General features: G+C 38.9%; 1 long non-coding RNA gene across 2 annotated transcripts; it reads left to right on the forward strand.

The window, feature by feature from the left end:
* The first annotated feature begins 1,139 nt into the window (after positions 1-1,139).
* On the forward strand, positions 1,140-19,048 carry LOC133272326 (uncharacterized). Of its 2 annotated transcripts, XR_009744394.1 has the most exons (9): positions 1,140-1,919; positions 2,167-3,269; positions 4,480-5,614; positions 6,291-6,349; positions 6,603-6,684; positions 14,565-14,665; positions 15,446-15,594; positions 16,553-16,661; positions 18,233-19,048. It is a non-coding gene; the product is annotated as an uncharacterized LOC133272326 (long non-coding RNA). The 2 variants fall into 2 exon arrangements; XR_009744393.1 differs by lacking the exons at positions 14,565-14,665; positions 15,446-15,594; positions 16,553-16,661; positions 18,233-19,048 and adding an exon at positions 7,819-8,663.
* Positions 19,049-19,306: the final 258 nt, after the last annotated feature.

Raw genomic sequence — 19,306 nt, forward strand, 5'->3', positions numbered from 1 at the left:
AGCAATCCCAGGCACAGCTACAGGTTGGGCAGAGAAGAGATTCAGAGCAGCGCTGCGGAGAAGACTTGGGGGTGCTGGTTGATGAGAAAATGAATATGAGCCGGCAGCGTGTGCCTGCAGCCCAGAAAGCCAACCATATCCTGGGCTGCATCAAAAGGAACGTGACCAGCAGGTCGAAGGAGGTGATCCTGCCCCTCTACTCTGCTCTCGTGGGACCTCACCTGGAGTATTGTGTGCAGTTCTGGTGTCCTCAACATAAAAAGGACATGGAAGTGTTGGAACAAGTCCAGAGAAGGGCCACGAGGATAGATCTACAAGCAGATCTACTGCTTGTCGGTCTGGTGTTTTTTTGGTTTTATTTTTGGTTTTATTTGGTTTTATTTTCTCCCAAAATCGGTATGTTAAATCTGGTTCTGCTGTTGGTTGTGGCATATTTGTCTTGTGACATGTGGGTGAAGCTGGCCAAGTGGGTCCCAAAGAATAAGACTTGAAATGAGTTGTTACCCCTGCACACCACTGACTCTTGCTCCTTTTCTAGAGCTGTCATGGTCATATTATCAAGGTCATATTATCATTATACCTCTTCCATGTCAGTCCAACCAGGTTTAATCCCTTGAAATGAAAAAGCCAAGTTTACTCCCTTGGCATTGAAAATCAGGTTAACCTCCATGAAGTTTTGTCTCGGACTATAACAGATGTAGCTGTTTTTAAGCCTGCTGCCTTTGGCTAAGCATTCCCAGTATAGCCAGGTGTGTCCCTAAGTGATTGTAACAGGTTTCCTGTGGAAGCAAGACTAAGGATGGCAAGCAGTAAAATAATGCTCAGCAGTCTGAATAGACTTTGCACTTGTCATTATAAAACTTGGTCAAAAAATTCTAGCATGGAATTTGAAATCACATTTTTCACTATTTCTTCTAAAACTGTTATGTGTAGGCTGAGTGCTGTGATTAGAAAACTAAATGCTGGGGTCAGGCAATACAAAATCAGACAACATTCCTTCCTTAGTTTCTTCTTTGTCAGAAATGTTTGATTTCTTCCTTTGATATTGCTGTATAAGCTGTAGCCTGTTGAAATCCTAAGTGTAACTCTGAGGACAGTGTGGGTTGCCACAGCAACTTCATTTTTTTTTCTAGGAAAAAAAAGAAATGCTTTTCAGGGTGGCTTTTCTGGTATCCTACACATTCAGAACTTTGTTGTTGTTGTTGGCTCTTTCCCAAGACCTCAAAACTGTTATTATTGTGTGGCTAACCCTGAAAGTAAAGCCCGTTCATAGTTTAAGGCAGAATCAAGTCAGCACAGCAATAATAAGTGGGTGTTTGAATTACATTATTTCTGTGACTTTTCCATAATACTTTGCCTTTTAGGAGTGGAGGTCTAGAGACTTTCATGAGAATAACAAGCAGTTTGGAAAGGATCTCTAGGAATCTCTTGCATGAGATATACAAAATTAGTTAATGTTCATAGGAAACATTTTGGAAACATTAACCATGAGCAATATATTAGTGCTAAAAGGAAATATTTGCTATTGTCTTTTTTTAGGAGTTGGTGAAAAACCAAATTCTGGTCTAAGACTACAGTCCTTTTCAAACCAGATAGGCTGCAAATTCCTAAAATTGTAAATTCCTAGGTTACACAAGATTTATCAGCAATCCAGTGGAAATGAGTCTAAATCATGCTCTACTTATATGAATAACATTACTGAAGTGACACAAATAACAGAGGCCCTGTATACTCCCATTGGAATCTGTTCTCCCACTGAAATTGAATGGAGATGCTATTTGTCTGAATAGAGAGTCTGATTTTAGGAGTTTGTTAATTCTTTGATAAGAGGGCAACAACAGCTAAACATATGGCAAATCATTTTTATTTTTTTTGCTATCAAATAGTGGATCGGATTGCATGCTGAAAACCTCAGTAAGGTAGGTAAATATAATTCAGAATGTGTTACACTTAATTTATCTCCATGTTACAGTATTTCTTCTGGAAGGGTTATAAAATAGACAAACCAAAGGCACAAGTACCAACCCTGTTGTTGGTTGTCATTTTTTAGCACTTAAGTAATAAAGTAATTTATCTTCTGTCTCCTTACAAATGCTTATAACAGAGGGTATATTTTTAGGTAAGGATAGGAGAAAGTGTAACTACACTCTTAACATTTCTTCGCAGCTGGAGAGATGAATCACCAGGAACATGCCAGAACTGGAATGAAGGGAGAGAAAGAGATCAGCAGAAAACAGGGAAAAGATGTGGCTTCATTTCATCACAAACAGGTTTATTTTATATTTCCTTTTGCTGCCAGAGTTAAGACTTGATTCTGTTGTTGGCCAAAGAGGTTATATATTAATTGCTCTCAAGAAGTGCAATCCATATTCAAGTCCTGTTACATGGTTATAATTTGCATAACTGTTTTTATGATTAAGAATAGAGAAATATCATTAATATGCTCAGAGACTAGTTTGTAGGACTTAAAAGTATATTAATAGTTCCAGCTCTCTAATGTCAAAATACAGATTCCAGTGATACTGATACTTTAGTTTTACTTAAGAATCTGTTATGTGGCACAGCAAAAATGTGAATGCGTTGCTGGTTTTCACAGTTAGTTTTCTCATAACCAAATGAGCCAGATGGACTGAGCAACAATATTTCCTACATTTATAAACTGTTTTTTTCTACAAGCATACAACTTCAAATACTCAGGTTTCTAGCTTATTTCTGATCCCATAGCCAATCTGCTGAGGGATTTTGGGGTACTGTGGTTTTGGTGCTAACATTTACATCATCACATAGCTCTATATTTTACTATGGTAATAGTAATAATAGCAACAATAATAGTAATAAATACAGTGCTGGTGGTTCCAGTGATTTCTGTCATCTCACAGTCTCTGAAGATCTGCAAGTCCTATGACAAAGTAAACATATCAGGTTCCATGAAAATAAAAAATAACCAGCTTTTTGTTTGTGAGAAGAGCCGAAGAAAACTAATCCAGCTGCACACTTGTGATCTCAGCCTTGAAAACCAAAATGGAAAAAAAAAAAAGTAAAACTCTTTTTCTGCACATAATCTTGGGGGTTTTATTCATGACTTTCAAATTCTTGAGTTTGGTGTTACTAGAGTTAGTATTAAAGGAAGAGACTCCCACCCTCGCCCCTCAGCTGAACAGTAGATGGGAGCTGGTCAATAGCTTGTTGAGTGCACTGAAAAATGTATTTTCCTCCTTAGCAGGTCAGCGTTTTATGTCAGTACCTGGATCTTGCCAAAAATCTTCAATGTAAGGAAGTGAAACTATTTTATCTGGAGGAGGTGTGTGTTATCTGACTCAGTGTAGAGGAATTGGTTTAACACAATAAAATCAAACTGGGGATAAAAGTATGAGCCCTGTAGACCATCAAATCCACAATAATGTGATATGTCCAAAAGTATTTGACGTAGAATGTCATCTTACTCAACCACTAAAGGATACCCATATTGACAATGTCTAAGCTATCTAAGAAAAAAGCCCTTTCCAATTCTTAAGCCAATATTGATCTGTGATTTTTCTTTTTACAGAGGACTCTGGGGTAATGCAAACTGTACCGTCTCTCTTTGTTGTATTTGTAAAAGTAAATTTGCATGGAAAATAGAGAAAGTGATCCCAAAAGACCAGAATCATCAAGGAGTATGCCCCAAAGGCCGGCTTCGCTTTGGATTCAAAGCAAAACATTTTTTTTCTGCTGTTTGATTTTTCAAAGTGCTTTCCATATTTATGGCAGAAATTGGACTTCTTAAGGATTATTCTATATTTGAAGATTTTCTTCCTTTTAAAAGCAAAGACCTTAGGTTTTTAACTACTGACACAGTGATACAGAGATTTACAGCAAATTGAGTAGCTTTGCATACAGAATAAGGTGTCAAAAATTTTACCTCAAGGAAATGAATGCTCAGATATGTGAAAGCTATTTAAGTGTATTTGTGCCTTTGGTGTAAAAAAAAAATGCTTCCTCCTCTCTTTTCCTCTTATGACGATTCCATGAGTCTTTTATCCTCTCAAAACAGATATCTGACCCTTCTTGTACTAAATGGATCCTTAACTGATGCCATCCTTGGAGAGATGTTGTTTCAAATAAGGTTCATCGAAAATAATTATAAACCAAAGTCTATTTGCAACTGAACATTAAAAGGCAATTATTTCATCAGGCTTCTTTTAAATACATGCATTCCTTAATAGCAACATGTGTGGATGTGGCCAAATTTATCTCAGTACTGAACTGCAGTGACCACAAGGATAAATTTAACCCAGACTGTGTTTGCATTTAAAGAGCTGATTTGAATCCAAGCCTGGTCGCAGCTGAAAACTGATACCAACCGTGTTGGAGAGGTCCATTGCAGGACTGCATATTCAGTGAAATGTTTTGGTGATCACTCTTGCTGATTGATAAATAGTTTTTAAACTGGCAAAAAAACAAAACAAGCCCTTTTTTTTTTCTTTTTTTTTTTTACAGCTTTTGGATACAAATTCTGAAGGCCCCTGAGCTTCTAAAAACCAGGACATTGCACAAGCATTCTGCAGTACCTATCATAGGTCAGTTGCTCCCTCAAAGATAAATTGCAACAAGGTAGAGTACTGAAAATATTGCTAAATAAATAAAATTTCATCTTCGTTAGGATGATAAAGTTTCATCTTGGATAGCAATTTAGGAAAAAATGTTATTCAGATCCTACTTATGGTTCCACTGCTTTAAACAAATTAGTGTTTCTCTTTCCCAGATTCCCAAGATGTAAAGGTTCAAATATTCACTGAGCTATCTGACAGGTACATTTTGAGGAGTAAGTATAATTTCTTTTGTGCTTACTATCATGCATTAGAAATATAAAAACATAATGGAATACACATTTAAAAATTTGCTATGCAAAAAATCTATGTTACGAATGTACCATCACACTGTTATAAAAGCAACCTCTTTTTTTTTTTTTTTTTTTTCCCTTAATAGTGCTTAAAACCTGATCTGTAATACAGCACATAAGCATAACGCTAGGCTGGAACTGCCAGAAATAAATGCCAGCACTTTCGGAAATATTTAAAAACCTTATTCATACAAATCTGGGGTTGAATTGCATACATTTGTAAAACCACTTATTTAGAGGTGGGAGGAACCTCACTGGATATCTGTAATTGAAAAATCTTACTTTCAACTAAAACTGAGAAAAGTTTTACCGATGGGATGATACTCGAAACTAGTAACGTAAGTTGTTCCAGCTGCTGTGAACATTTCTGGAAGACTTCTTAGGTAATGCACTAGATCCTAACCCAACTGAAATTAACTTCAGTTAACTGAATTTATAGTTAAATGACCCTGAAATGCTGCTCAAGTTCTTACTTTCTAGTATCTATGCAATGTCATTGTTTAGTAATTAAATTTTTCAGTGCTTTAGTGTTCTGGAAGAGACTTCATCTATCCATAAATGGCTACCAATTAATTCTTTTTTATTCCTGTTTCATTTTCCAGCTTTCATAATAGTGAATCTATTTGGACAGAAAATTAGTGTTTGGATGGTTTCCAGAGTGACAATTATGAAAAATAGGTGAATGAAAATCCTCCAATGTACTCCAACTGGTTTCCAGTTGAAGTAGTGCATGTGAGTATATTTCCAGTTGGTTTAAGGACAGTGGGAAGTTGTTTTATCCATAAAAATGATGACTGCTGCAAAGAGAAGGCCTAACTTGTTCCAGCAACTTAGTCTTCTCTATATTTTTTCAACTTCAAAAAAGCTGCGGGCACAGATTTATGGGCATAACTGCAGGTAGTAAAAAAGGCACTATCAAGACAGTTATTTACTTAAATTGGGGTTGTAATTACATCCTCTTGCAATTGCTTTTAAGCACCAAAGTTCAAATTATATGGTTAGTATCGTATGCTGGGTCTGAGCATATAATAAGGTTATGAATTTTCTTATTCATAAGGAATAAGATTATGAATTTTGCATTTTAATTTATTGTTTTACACCATGTCCATACTGGTCTTAGCATTTAAGTTTATTCAGTGAAAGCTTTTGACTTTTTTATTATGAGCTTATTGTTTCAAATTGTATTTATGGGAGTGTTCGTTGTTCTACCTAAATATTTGTAATAATGACCTTCGGATATTTATTTTTCCAAATTTAGTATAATAATTATGCATTGTTTTTACACAATGTCTTTTTTAATATAAGGTTCTATATTGATTGTAGAGACAGTGCTATAACAATGCAAATGTTGAGGAACAACTTCCACTGTGTACGATGGAATCAAATAACCCTAATTTTTATTTTACAGGAAAATGGTACTTTAAAAAAGTCAGAAAAATTTTGGGTTTGTCTGCCAAAAGTCTCAGGGTAAGGTTTAGTTTTGCTTTGCCTCTGTTCTCTTTTCTTACTATATCGAATTCATTGTACATTATTTTCATCTAGGAGCAGCTTATTATAGGTATCTCTAAAACCAGGAACATAAAAGATTTTGAAGATTAATATTCAGACAGACTACATCAACACTGTTTAATAAATCAATTGCTGTGATGTAGAAGTGATTTCAAAAAAAAAAGTTACTAAGTTTTCTTTCTAACTTTGAGCTTTCTGTTGCATAACTTAGAATCAGGTATAGAGATGAAATTTCATGTTTTCTGTCATGGCAGCAGAGTAACTGCACGAAATTAAAAAAGGCAAAACTGAGGGTAACTTTGATGAAAATATGATGAGGGGTGGGACATGTAAAGTTAGATTAGAACAGACTCTATAAAATGCATTTCTGTGAACAGTGCAAACTGACTGGTCGATCAAATAGAGTCTGGCTTTTCTTTTCATATTTGTCTAACTTTGTTCACATAAGTTTTCTTGCTAGAAGCATGAGGGGACCATGCGTTGTTTGGTTTCTTCAAGCCACATTCCTGTGTTGCATCTGGGATGGGGAGCTGCCAGCTTCCCCGGGGTGCTGGCACAGCTTTGGAGCCCAGTGGGAAGCTGCCAAAAATACCAAAATAGACCAGTGGCAAATTATTAACCTAAAGCGGGTCAGGGAGGGGAAGGGGGGTCCCGGTAACCTGAATCTGTATGGAGTGCCCTTGGGTGCTGTACTTACTGCAGGAGTGGTTTAATATGGCTCAACTTTATATATCACCTCTTAGTTTTAAGCTCTGGGCCTAAAGAGACAATCTCTCCTGCTGGCTGCCTAGGAGGTAAGGGAGAGTGAGTCAAGAAGTGAAATAAACAAATGCAAGCTTTGGGCAGTGCTCACATGTGGCTCTAGCAAACCATATCCATATTTGACATCATTTATTATGAACTGCAGTTGAGGGGAGTGCTGGAGTAATCCTGCACATAGTGTGGGAAAAAAAAAAGAAAGCATTTTCCTGCTGGTTTGTTTTATTTACCTCCTAAATGTTTGTATTTTAACCACTTGCTGCTGCTTTGGGTAGATGGAAAAGGCATTAAAAGTCAGAAAGAATAACTGCTGGCATAGTGCAGCCAGGCTGCAGGGCACTGGTGGGGGGGAATGGGGCTGCAGTGGGTGTTAAGGGCCCTCCCCATGTTTTCCCAACTGGGTGAATGTGAGAGTAGCCCATGGGCCCCAGCCAAAGCATGATGGGGATGGGAGGAAACTGTGCCCCCGGCTCAGTGCTGCCTGCCTGGCCCAGGTGCAGCAGGATGCTCCTGGAGGTGAAGGGGCCAGTCCTGCCTCCGCAGTGGGACACCCGTGGCACTCTCCCAGACCATCTGCAGCTTGCTAATTTAGCAGAAAACTTTCTCGTCTATTGTTTTTTCTTCCCTTTTTTTTCCCCCTCCCGCACAACTGATGTCCTTTTCTACAGTTTGCCAGGATGCATCAGCTCAGTGCAGGGGCAGGCAAACACCAGACCTGTGCATGGGAATATGCAGCTGGAAGAACAGAGAAGCAAGGAAGGAAGAAGTGACATAGCCTCCTGCTGGCAGTAGTGAACTGCTAGATTTGCTCAAATGTCCAAACAAATGTGTCAGTTCCTGGAAAGACGAGCTGGTGCTTTGCTTCTGCCATCCTGTCTGCATCCCATCTTCCCTTTTTTTAATTATTTTCTGCAGGAAACTAAAATGGAATAAACCAGTGGGAGATACAAACTGGGCTCTGATGTATTAGTGATGCTTGAGTTAGGATTGTGTCAACATTTTACCGCATTTCCTGCCTTTTCATTTTTTTAAGCAGTGACATGCACTGTGAAAGCTGGAACAAAATGAAGTGCTTCAGTTAGCTCAAGGGCAGAACTGTTTCTTGCTTGAAAAATCCTTATTTTAGACTATTTGTGAATGACAAATAATAAATTAGCTATTTTAAGATACTTGTTAACACTCCTCCTCTCTTAGTCATAAAGGGAACCAAATCTAAAACCACTCCATAGCAAAGCACCCACTTCAGTTTGTAGTCACAGAGAATTTTTACACACAGAAGTCCAAACTGGCAAACGGGGTTAAAACTGAGGCATTGCTTTACTTTGACAGTCTTGCTTAAAATATATTATGGACATTCATACACATTAGCAGAAGCATTTGCCTTCTGTAGACAAGTGAGAATAGCAACAGCAATCACAGACTGGGCTGGGGTGGAGATGGTCTCTTTCTCCTGATTTTTTTCTCATGAGAGACTCTATTTCTTAAATCAAAAAATTCCACTTCTTCCTTTCATGTCTGGTTGGGTTTTTTTTTTTGTTTGGTTTTTTTTTTTAGATATTGCTGTTAGTTTATCATCAAAAAGAGGTTTAAGTCTTCATGCCTGGAGGATTTCTCTTTAAGCACTAGTACTGTGATCTTCCCTACATTTGCTCCTGGATAGCAAAGTTGAGCTCAGGAAGCTCCCACACCCTTACACTTCAGTTTATCATCCTCTTGGTTGTTCCAGAACAGTCATTTGTGAGGCCAGGCTTTGTGCTGTAAACTGATCTTTGTACTTTAAAGAGTGGATAAATACTGCTGCTCATCCTTGCACAAGTGTCAATTAACATATCTTGACAAATTTAAGGGATTTTAGATAACAGATTAGATCATGTTTAATGTAGCCACTTGGAATCCAACTGACATGTCTCAAAGAAAGAACAATCTGCTCTTGTATGGGTTTAGATAGATTGTCTTCTCATTATCAATTTTACAGTGAGTATGTGTTAGCTTTGTGGGTAATTTTATGATAGTTCTGGATTCTATTTCAGATATTGATGCAATAGACCTTCTGAAAAGCTTTTACTTCTGTACCTTATTTTTTTTTACAAGGAGTGTCCTGGGTTCAGCAGTAGCAGTCATTTTTTCCCCTTCTTAGTAGCTGGTGCAGCGCTGTGTTTTGACTTTCCACCTGGGTACAGAGCTGATAACACTCAAAATGTTTGGCCTGGCCAAGGACTTTGTGAGCCTCATGCTCTGCCAGGGAGGAGGGGAAGCCAGGAGGAAGCAGAGACAGGACACCTGACCCAAACTGAACAAAGAGGTATTCCATACCACAGCACGTCATGCCCAGGATGTAACAGAGCTCCCTGGAAGGGCTGAGACTGCGGGGTTGGACAAGGTATCGGTTGGTGCTTGGTCAGGCTCAGGCTGGCGGGGTGAGTTTTCAGCGGGTGGGTGTTGAGGTGTTGTATTCTCTTCCCTTGCTATTTCACTTATCATTAGTCTTATTGGTGGTAGCAGTAGTGATTTGTGTTATACTTTAGTTACTTAACTGTTCTTATCTCAACTCGTGGGAGTTGCATTCTTTTCAGTTCTCCTCTCCGTCCCTCTGGGAGTAGGGGGAAGGCAAGAAGGAGGGGAGTGAGTGAACGAGCTGTCTGTCTGGGTTTAAACCACGACGGGAGTAATTAAACATTTTGAGCTGATATTTTGTGAGGTAACTTTTTCACTGTTAAACCTGTAATTTAAAATGTGTGACATATGGGGAGTAATATGTTTTCCATAAAACGCCTATGTGTTTATATTTATAATTATAGCAGTATTTGCTTTATAATACTTTATGTCCTCCCTTTCAGTATCATATCATGGGCTTGTATCTCCGGCTGTTCCCATGACATTGGTGATGCTGGCTGCCATTTCCCTTTTTCTGTGGTGCCTGTAGAAGGAGAATAACCAACTCTTCCACAGGATACTTTGGGTCAGAAACACCTATTTGCCACTGAGTAATGCTGACATTCCTGCTTTGGAAGAAAGCACCCTCTGATTTTTTGATTTCTGATTTCTGAAAATTCCTGATTTTGAGAGAAGTGGCAACAAGTAATTGATCAGAAACAGCAAGCGGTCATGTCTTCCATGTGAATCTCCATGATCTGCAGTAGTTTTCTCCTTCTTGGGAGTCCCCCCATTGGGCACCTATACCCAGAAAATCCCTCGCAGCTATTAGTATGAATGCTGTAGGGGCTCCCTACTTTGGAGAGCTTTTTCTTTGTGGCAGGATGAGGTGAGGATACAGGACAGAACCACTGAGAAATTGTCCCCTTTGGGGCAAGCCATGAACTGAAAATACTCCCACACCATAAACCTCCAACTACTCGCATGGAGCAGTGGTGTCTGAGGCCCCAGAACAGCAGGCATTCTCATGAAACTTTTTACTTTGGAAACATTTGGTCTTTTGTGTTTTGTTTTTATGTGTTGCAGAATCTGCTCATCAGCCAGCATTAAAATTTAGCATCGAATTTAGGAACTCTGAAACATACCCCAAGAATTCTAGGGTTATTTTTCAGACAGTGGATTCTTGCCAGATGGATTTCCAAGAGAGATGAATCCAGGTGGATTTGCAGAGATGAAGTCACTTTTGACTTGAGAGTGCCAGAATTAGTTTGGCCCATGATACCTATTTCATGTTGTAAAGCAAGTTAGTCTATAAGTATAATGGCATATAGGTTTGTCACCCTGAAGTTAACATATTCATTTGAGATGCATCCAGTGTCCTGTTAAAGATTTAACTGGGTGATATCTCTCCTAGTTTATTTCAGAAATGGAATCCCATCAACCACTTTTAAAGACATTTTGGGGCAATATCTGCTTGTATAAATCTTGCTGAAGTTATGGTAATAAATGGCTTTACTGTTCACCTACATTATTTCTGCAAGCAGTATTGATGTGTGCTCTTCTGAGACTCTGCTCTCAAAAGCTAAGGATGATACGTGGGGAAGCCACACTGCTGTTCCTAAAGTGTTCTATAATCCTAGAAGCTGTTGTAGCAGACCCTGAAAAGGACACTTCTCACTTTAAGTGTTCATAGGAAGGTGCTAATGAAGGAGAGGATAGATAAATTTAGCTGACTAGTTGTTCTGTGAGCTGATGGTTGTGAAGGTCCCAGCTCAGGTCTCAGCACTACCTCAGTGACAGAAGCCCTGGAGGGCAGAGCTTACTCTCCATGGGACCACCCTAACAAGCCTTCCACCCATGTCTCTGAAAATTCCTGGAAGATTTTCAGGGATTCTATTTTTTATTTTTATTGCAGTGTGAAAAAACAAATGGTTGGTCACGATGAGTTACTTCAAAATGGATTTACTGTGCCTTCAGTGGCCTCTGAAAACTGCTGTGCAGGGCTGCTTTTATTGTTGGGTTTGTTGGTTTGTTTGTTTTATGATGACTCAATCTAACAATTTTGCAAGAGCCCGAAAATGGAGGTATGTTCCTCAGAATTAATCAAGCAGCTAAGGCCAACTGAAATGCTTTTACACTCTATTTGTGCACAGGCACAGGAATGTATGACTGCCTTTTAGCTAGATTTCACATGGCCAATTTTAGAAACAAAAATTGCCTGTTCATGTTATAATTATGTATAGGGCTATTTTAAAAAATTACTTAGTACATAGAATATTTCTGTGCTGGTGTACAGAACCATTCAAAAATGTTGTCAAAGATGCTGCAGAAGGTTTTGATCCCAATAAAATTTTCAACCTACTGTTTACTACAACTTCTATGGGTGTACCTATTGCAAGTTCTTAATATGAGATTTTTCCATCATACAAAATATAAATTGCTTTTCTGGGTATATTTTGCCTAATCGTATAACCCCCTACATTAGTATTGAGTAATGTTTTGAAAGTTTGAGTTTAGTCTTCTAGATTTATCTATGGGGCTGTTTTTATGTGAAGTCCACTATTAGAGTTTGTGGACTGAAACATTTGCATACAATTGCCAGATCATCTGCAATATATATATATGAACTGTGAGAGCTGCTTTACCACTAAAAGCAGCAGCTTCCCCATGAGAATTTCACCTATTTAAGCTACATTTGGAGGAACTTAAACCAACAAATCCCCCTCATCCCATAAACTGACAAGCGTGTAAATGCTGCCTTTTCACACTACAGCAAACAGAATGGCTTGCAGGATGGGTTTTGTTTGCCAGAGTTACCTGGTTTTGTCTCTGATGATGTGTATTTGTCAGGCTACAGTGTTGTTACTAGTTATGCAGAATCTTGTCAGATTCGATGTCCTGAATGAAAGTGTATATTTTTCTCACAAAATTTGACATAGGCAGTTTCCCTTGAGGTATGTTGTAATATGTTTGAAGGGCAGTGGTATAATATACAAGGTGAAGATACATGGACTGCAGCACTGTAGCTTCCATTGGTTGCACTGAAGTGCTTTCCATGTCGAAGAACTTCACCAGAGCCTGAGCAGGCAAATTAATATTGCACTTTCTTCTGCCATGCAGCTTCTTTGATGGTGTTTACTGAAAGGGAAGTGTTAGATGTTTCCATACCACTCCCTTGCTTGGGGGATGGAAGGGTATCCCCACCAGAGATGGATAAATTCAGGCCAATGTATGACAAACCTTTTCTACCAGATGTTAGGGTTTGGAAAAAAATCAATGCGCTTATTTTTGCAGATTCCATTTCAGGAGAAAATTTACCTCCTGGTCCCCTTAGCAGTACTTGCATCATGTCTCTGAGGGAAAGAGATGCCTCATGCAGCTGTCACATTCCACCTGGATGGGAGTCCGCAATGGGAACATAAGTATGCCTGAGATGTCCAGCATGATCGGGCAGAGTGAGGGGTTGTGGCACGAGATTGTAAGTGGGGCAACATGACTCCTAAGAAAAGCCCTTTCCAGCTGTGTCTCTACTTGGTGCAGTGCTGCCCTTCTTTGTGCAGGGATCCTCCTTGCTTCTGCTTGCCTCCTCCCTTCCTCTACCTTCACACACACACACACACACACACACACACACACACACACACACACACACACACACACACACACACTTTTATGGCTGGGTCACGACAAGAGAGGAGCAGTGGGGCTACTTGAAATCTGTGCAGTGCAGTCTAGAGGGAGTGTAGAGAAAAGATGGGGTTTTGCACACTCTCTGGGACTTGGGCAGCTCTGATTCCCAGGGCACCATTGTACAAATTCTTGTTTGATTTAGCTCCCTGCTGTTTTCTTTCATCATGTTGCTCCTTCCTTAGTGCAGTAACAGGAATCCCCAGTCTTTTGTAATAATAAACTCTTCCTCCAGGGCATTTTTACATAAGCAGAATGTTTTGGATAAAAGCTGAATTGCATACATTCAGCAATGGGGCTCTAACTCCACAGCTTAAAAAAAAAAAAAGAAAGAAAAAAAAAAAAGAGGCCTTTTCTTGAGCTATAATAATTTATAATATTTCCATTGGTAATGTGTTGGTTTTAAATCCCCTCAGACCAGCACTGATCTATTACAATCTGATGCAGCCCTAAGTAACCGTCAGAAGCAAATTCACAGTTTTACAGTGTTCTGAAATGGTATGAACTAAGGTTGGAAACACTTGGGGCTTGGAAACACAGTCTCGCTTTGGCCAGTAGATGGTAGTGGAACACACAGAGCTGATACAATGGGCTGTGCACCAGTTAAAAACCGGGGATCTTCTCCGGATCCTTTAGAAGTTGTAATTAAACGAGCAGTAAAACTCTCAAGTTTGCAGGACTGCAAATATCAGTGTCAGTTCTTAGCCACAGCTGCAACATTACAAAGCTGTGTTAAGACGTTTTTCAAGTCTCAGGGTTCATTCTCAACAACTTTAATGGGATGCACTGAAATGATTGGAAGGGGATAATGCAAGTTCTTACATTGGTCTGTGGGTTTTTCTTTTGGTTGGTGAGTGATGGAAACATCCACTTGGGTTCCTTAGTATTAAATAAGTATATCTTTGAGGTATGTTTTCAATCTGATCCCTTTTCTGGAAAGGTAATTCACAGAAAATGCTGTGAAAATGCCACAAATCCATTCCTGTAAATGGATTTGGTTTAATGTTTTATTTCTTGACTGTAGTAGCAGGCATTTACTTATTAATTTACATGGGAAAAAGAAAATTAAGACATAGAAATGAAAGTTATTAAACATTTTAGACATCCACTGCATGAGTAATCATTCCACAGCACTGTTGAAAATGGATTTTCTCCTTTTTCAATTTATTCTGTGAACTGCTCAAATGTAAGAGTTGCTGATCCTTTTCTATATCCATTATCTTTGTGCAGGATGACTGAGATTTGGATTCTGATCTTAGAAATTTAATCATAAAAAAGGGCATTGAGAATCATTTTGGAATAAAGCCTCACTTCAAAGTCTTAGTTTTTATAATCTTGTTTCCTTATACTGCAGCTCTTCTAGACTTCCCTGATCCTCCTGTGACAAAGCAACTGCAGTTGTCAAAGGCAGTGTATTAGACCCTGCCTGCCACAGTTCTTGCAAGTAGCACCATGGTAATTTATAACTACTGAAGTGATTCTCAACTCTCATCATTTCCAAAAGTGCACAGTTAGATAATAGCAAAAAATTTTACTACCATTTCCTTTATTTTTGCTGCTTAGTTTTTGTTCATTGGCTTGTTGCTGTTGTTGAAAAATCCTGATCTTTTCTTAACCTCAACCTACAGAATAAATCTCTACTGCAGTTCTCAGAAATAAATGATTCAAAACATAGTTTTAGTGGCAACAGCTAAACTTGTACATACTAGATAAATCTTGAAATGCATAGTGGGCTAAAAGTTACTCTTCTCTGCATGCTAGCTAAGGCAAATGGTGAGATTCTTTCTCTGAGTTTGAGGCCTAACAACCTGTGTTCCACAGTGGTGGCCAGCCTGCAGCAAATGGTGGCAGTCGCTGGGGCTTGTAAGCCATCCACCACCACTTGGCTGACTGGTAGAATACATTAGCTGGGTCAGTGTCTCAGACCATGCATCGGAAAACCAAAATTATTCCTGTATCCTCTCAGAGTTTTATAGATGGATATTCGTCTTAAAAAAAAAAAGAATAAAAATTAATGTTTCCATTTATGCTGTACAAAAAAAAAAAATCCTCTGTATTTTTTCTTTCACTTTTTTAAATACTGAAAATCAGCCCCTCAAGTACTTTCCTTTTGTGAAGCTATTTATTCTTCAGGTAATTTATACTAAGCATGATATTAGGCCTTTGAACCCAGGCATAACCTGATTAAACCTGCTGTGCCAATTCTTCCTGCCATAAACTTTGTGTGTGTTGTAGGTAAGAAGCCCCTGGAAAGCCCTTGCTGGAAACCAAAACCAAGCTTGCATGGTGCTGATAAAAGACAGACTCATCAGCAGCTTTGGGCTGTATGGCTTCACTAGATTTGGGACTTCATCCCAGAGCTTGATGCTTCCAGGTTCATTCGAGTATGCAAGCAGAATCTCGAACATTGGACATTGCCAATAAGCTGGAGTACATAAAATTTTAATATAAAGTAAAATAAAATTCTAAGTCATGTAAGGCTTCATTTGTTATAGTCCTAGCACAGGTTACGCATAATTCTGTTTTATCTGTTCTAGTTTCTTTTGTGAAGTTCCTCCTGATCCTAACAGGCTTACCTATTGTCTATCTGAAATATGACACCTACCTAAATGCTTACATTACCTAGACATTATATATTTTGCTATTTAATATTCAAGCGTATCAGAAGGATTCTTTCTAAAAAGGTAAGAAAGTATTGTTTCAGCTGCCATATATTGTGTCCTGCTAGTCCTGTGGGATGAAAACTATGTAGAGAGGCAAATTGAATTACTTTAAATATTGTTTCAAAAGCAAATGCTGAAAATGGAGTTGTATATATGGTACACATTGTAACTATAAAAATGTAAGGAACTATTCAGTTAAATGTGGAAATGCATCAGAACGGCTCCAGTAGGCTTTCCATCCGGAAAGAACAGATTAATAGAATACTTACAGAAACAGCAGCTACTTTACCCTTAAAAATAGTTGTAGTATAAATTGCAGAGTGGCTCTTCCCCACACACCATACACAGGAATGCAGCTGACATTGATTTTACTATTGCAGGCTTCTGGAGTGCTTTGACTCACTGAACACAGCGCCTCTGGACCATATGTACCATGTGTCTGAGCATCCCAGTACAGTTAAATTATGGAAGAGGGAAGGACAGCCTGTGTGGGCTCCTTTCTCCATCTTGCCCTTGACCATCCATCCTCCCCTGACCTTCCAGAATCTATTCTGGATTGATGATTTGGATTTTAGCTATTGCTATTTCCCTATCAATTTGTTTCATTCCTCCCTGATTGAATGTAAAGTGAAGTTGGGTGAGTCTCAGCTGCTTGACCACTGTCATGGCTTGACCACAGGTCATGCCTGATGACCTGTTTACTTGGGTTCTACTTTGAAGATGTGTCTGTGATGTACCTTTGAGTGGTCCAGTTGCCTCAGCAGGTCTGGAGCAGGACCCCAGGTTGGGTGAGTCTCAGGTTGCTTGATGTAGGACAAAGCAAACCCTCATAGAAGGAAAGATGAAAGAAAAAACTGATCAGTGGTGAAAGCAAAAGTATAGAGAGAACAGGGATCGGCCATTGGATAATTGTGATTTAGACCAGCACCAGTGCTGGCTAATAGATCTACAACACTGGATGGCCCTTTCAATTCAGTCTGGGTAAAGAAGAGTAAGCCTGATCTGAAAATATCGGTGAGTATTTGTTTGTGGGACTGCTGATGCATTATCCTTCTGCCTTCTAGCCCAAAACTATCTTCTAGATTTCTGACCCAAACAAGTGTTCAACAGCCAGAATTTAGGATCTCTGTGGACACAAATTCCAAGCAACTGGGATATTAGAAACACCTCTGTTTAAATTTGTGGTCTTCCTCAGAAAGAGAAAAGACAGTTCTGAAATGAATCATCCGATTCATCTACTGCAGCAGCCAGTGACACAGAGGTACCTAACCTGTCCTGTGTACCAAAAATCTACATCCAGGGTGAAGGAAGTAAAGGCCCAGAATCGCTACAGGAAGAGCACAAAAATAAAAGAATGCATGCAAAGAAGAAGCTGTCTTTGGTTTTATTTTTGTTTTCCCCCAGAGATATCACAGACCCAGGTCACGGGATGCCTGATGGCCTGTTTACTTAAGTTGTACTTTGAAGGTGTGTCTGTGATGTACCTTTGAGTGGTCCAGTTGCCTCAGCAGGTCTGAAGCAGGACCCCAGGTGGGGACAGACTTCTGAGATAAGCGTCAGCCCTTGCTTCTGCATAGGAGACAGGAATGTACTGAGCTCCTCTTTCTTTCTCTTTTGTAACATTCAGTGGAAATGGCAACTTCCTGCACAGCAACTGCCCAGTTCAAAGCTCTCAGATATGACTGACTTAAAGGGCAGCTTTTGTCAGACTTACAAATAGCTGTTCCTAGCTCCATGTGGGTCTGCTGGAATGTATCTGTGGCCAAATCTGGTTCAAGAGCTGCTGGATAGACAGTAAGGCTCATGACATTCAAAGCAAAGCCAAAAGCTATGAGAAAGGGCAGGAATGGTTGACCTCAGTTCTATCAGGATCATAAAATTATTAAAAAATTCCTTTTTGAAGTTGGATGCATTTAATCCATTTGGATGAAACACCAAAAAGAAGAAATTTAATTGACATGGACATTCTTCAGCATCTATGGGAATGGTATTTAAACAGAGCCCTAACACAGCTAGGAGGTTTCCTGTCTCCCTTTGGAGACAGAGGAATATTCATGGGATGCTGAAAAAAGCTGGAGCCCCAGAAAGCTCACATTGGGGTGTGTTACCAAATACAAGAACACCCAAAACAGATGCAAGGCTTAACCTAAGGTGCACAGTGCTATGTCAGTGCTAGTATTTATTATTTTGATGATTGCATTTTAAAGCAATCTTTCTTTTGATCCACACTAACTGCTGGGCAGGGAAAGAAAAATAAAGCTTGCTTAGAAAATAATAAAATTTTCTGGCTGGAGGCCAAAACTTCACAAAAGATTACTGGAGCCTAATATGTTTTGTTTGACATCTTTGTTTCTGATAGATGTTGACTGAATTCAGGAGGATGATGGCACTTTGAACAAAACCAGCTGGGGAAGTCTGTTTGTTAATTATTAACCCTCTAGGGAAGAGACTGAATTGGAAATGTGCATATGAGACTTTCTGGGAAAATATAAAACATCATGTAAATCTCTTTGGAAAAGAAATACCTATACTGCAGCTGGTATTTTTAGCAGAAAGGGAGGAGACAACTTGTGATATATAAATGAACTCAAGATGGATAACAATTCAGTCTTAGACTCATTTTGTCCCTGTAGTATGATTCAGCAGTCCTGAGGCTGAAATAAGGCAAACATTAAGGAATTATGAGAAGTTATACATTTATTGTGATAGAAATCATAGAGCGGGAAAAAAAGACTGTTGTCCGCATCTTGACCACTTTGCAATAAGGAAAAGGGGATTTTCAAAGCTCTAAAGAGGAGAAGTGCATCAAACTGCATACTGTGCCTTAGAATATATTGTTCAAGAGCTACTGTGATAAATATTCAGATACCTAATGTAAATATTTAATTCACACAAAGGGAAAAAGAAAAGTCATAATGGTCTTTGGATAGTAGACACTGCTGTGACAAATTTACATCTCACTCCACCTGAATGCTCTAATCCTTCCACTACAAGCTGGCCAGAGAGGTCACTGTTTAGTCTATACAGTTTTTTTTCTCCTATTTTAGGTGGTTTAGGGATAGAAAAAAGAAAGAGTTAGATATGGGCACTACACCGAACTCTGGTGCAGTTCAGTGTTTAACCTGTGGCCAGTTGTAGCTGCAATTATAGCATGAAATGGAAAAAAAAAATAAAACAATTAAAGGAAAAAAAGTACAAAAACCCAACCGACCAACCAAGCAACCAAAAAAACAAGGATGAGAGAAGAAAAGAAATTTAGGAACAACTTCTACCTTTTGCTTAAAATTAGAATTGTTTTCCTGGTTGATACACTAGTTGCAGCACAGGGACATCTGCTGTTAGCAAGTAAATGCCAAAATAGATGTAGCAGAGTGCTTTACTGTTTAAAACAAACAGATCATGTGAGATGCCAAACTGATTTTTGTTTTCCCTG

The sequence above is a fragment of the Pezoporus flaviventris genome, unplaced genomic scaffold, assembly GCF_033815535.1.
Source record: "Pezoporus flaviventris isolate CSIRO_AGI_PZ_B2104156 unplaced genomic scaffold, CSIRO_AGI_Pfla_v1 ptg000029l, whole genome shotgun sequence".
NCBI classification, from domain to species: Eukaryota; Metazoa; Chordata; class Aves; order Psittaciformes; family Psittacidae; genus Pezoporus; species Pezoporus flaviventris.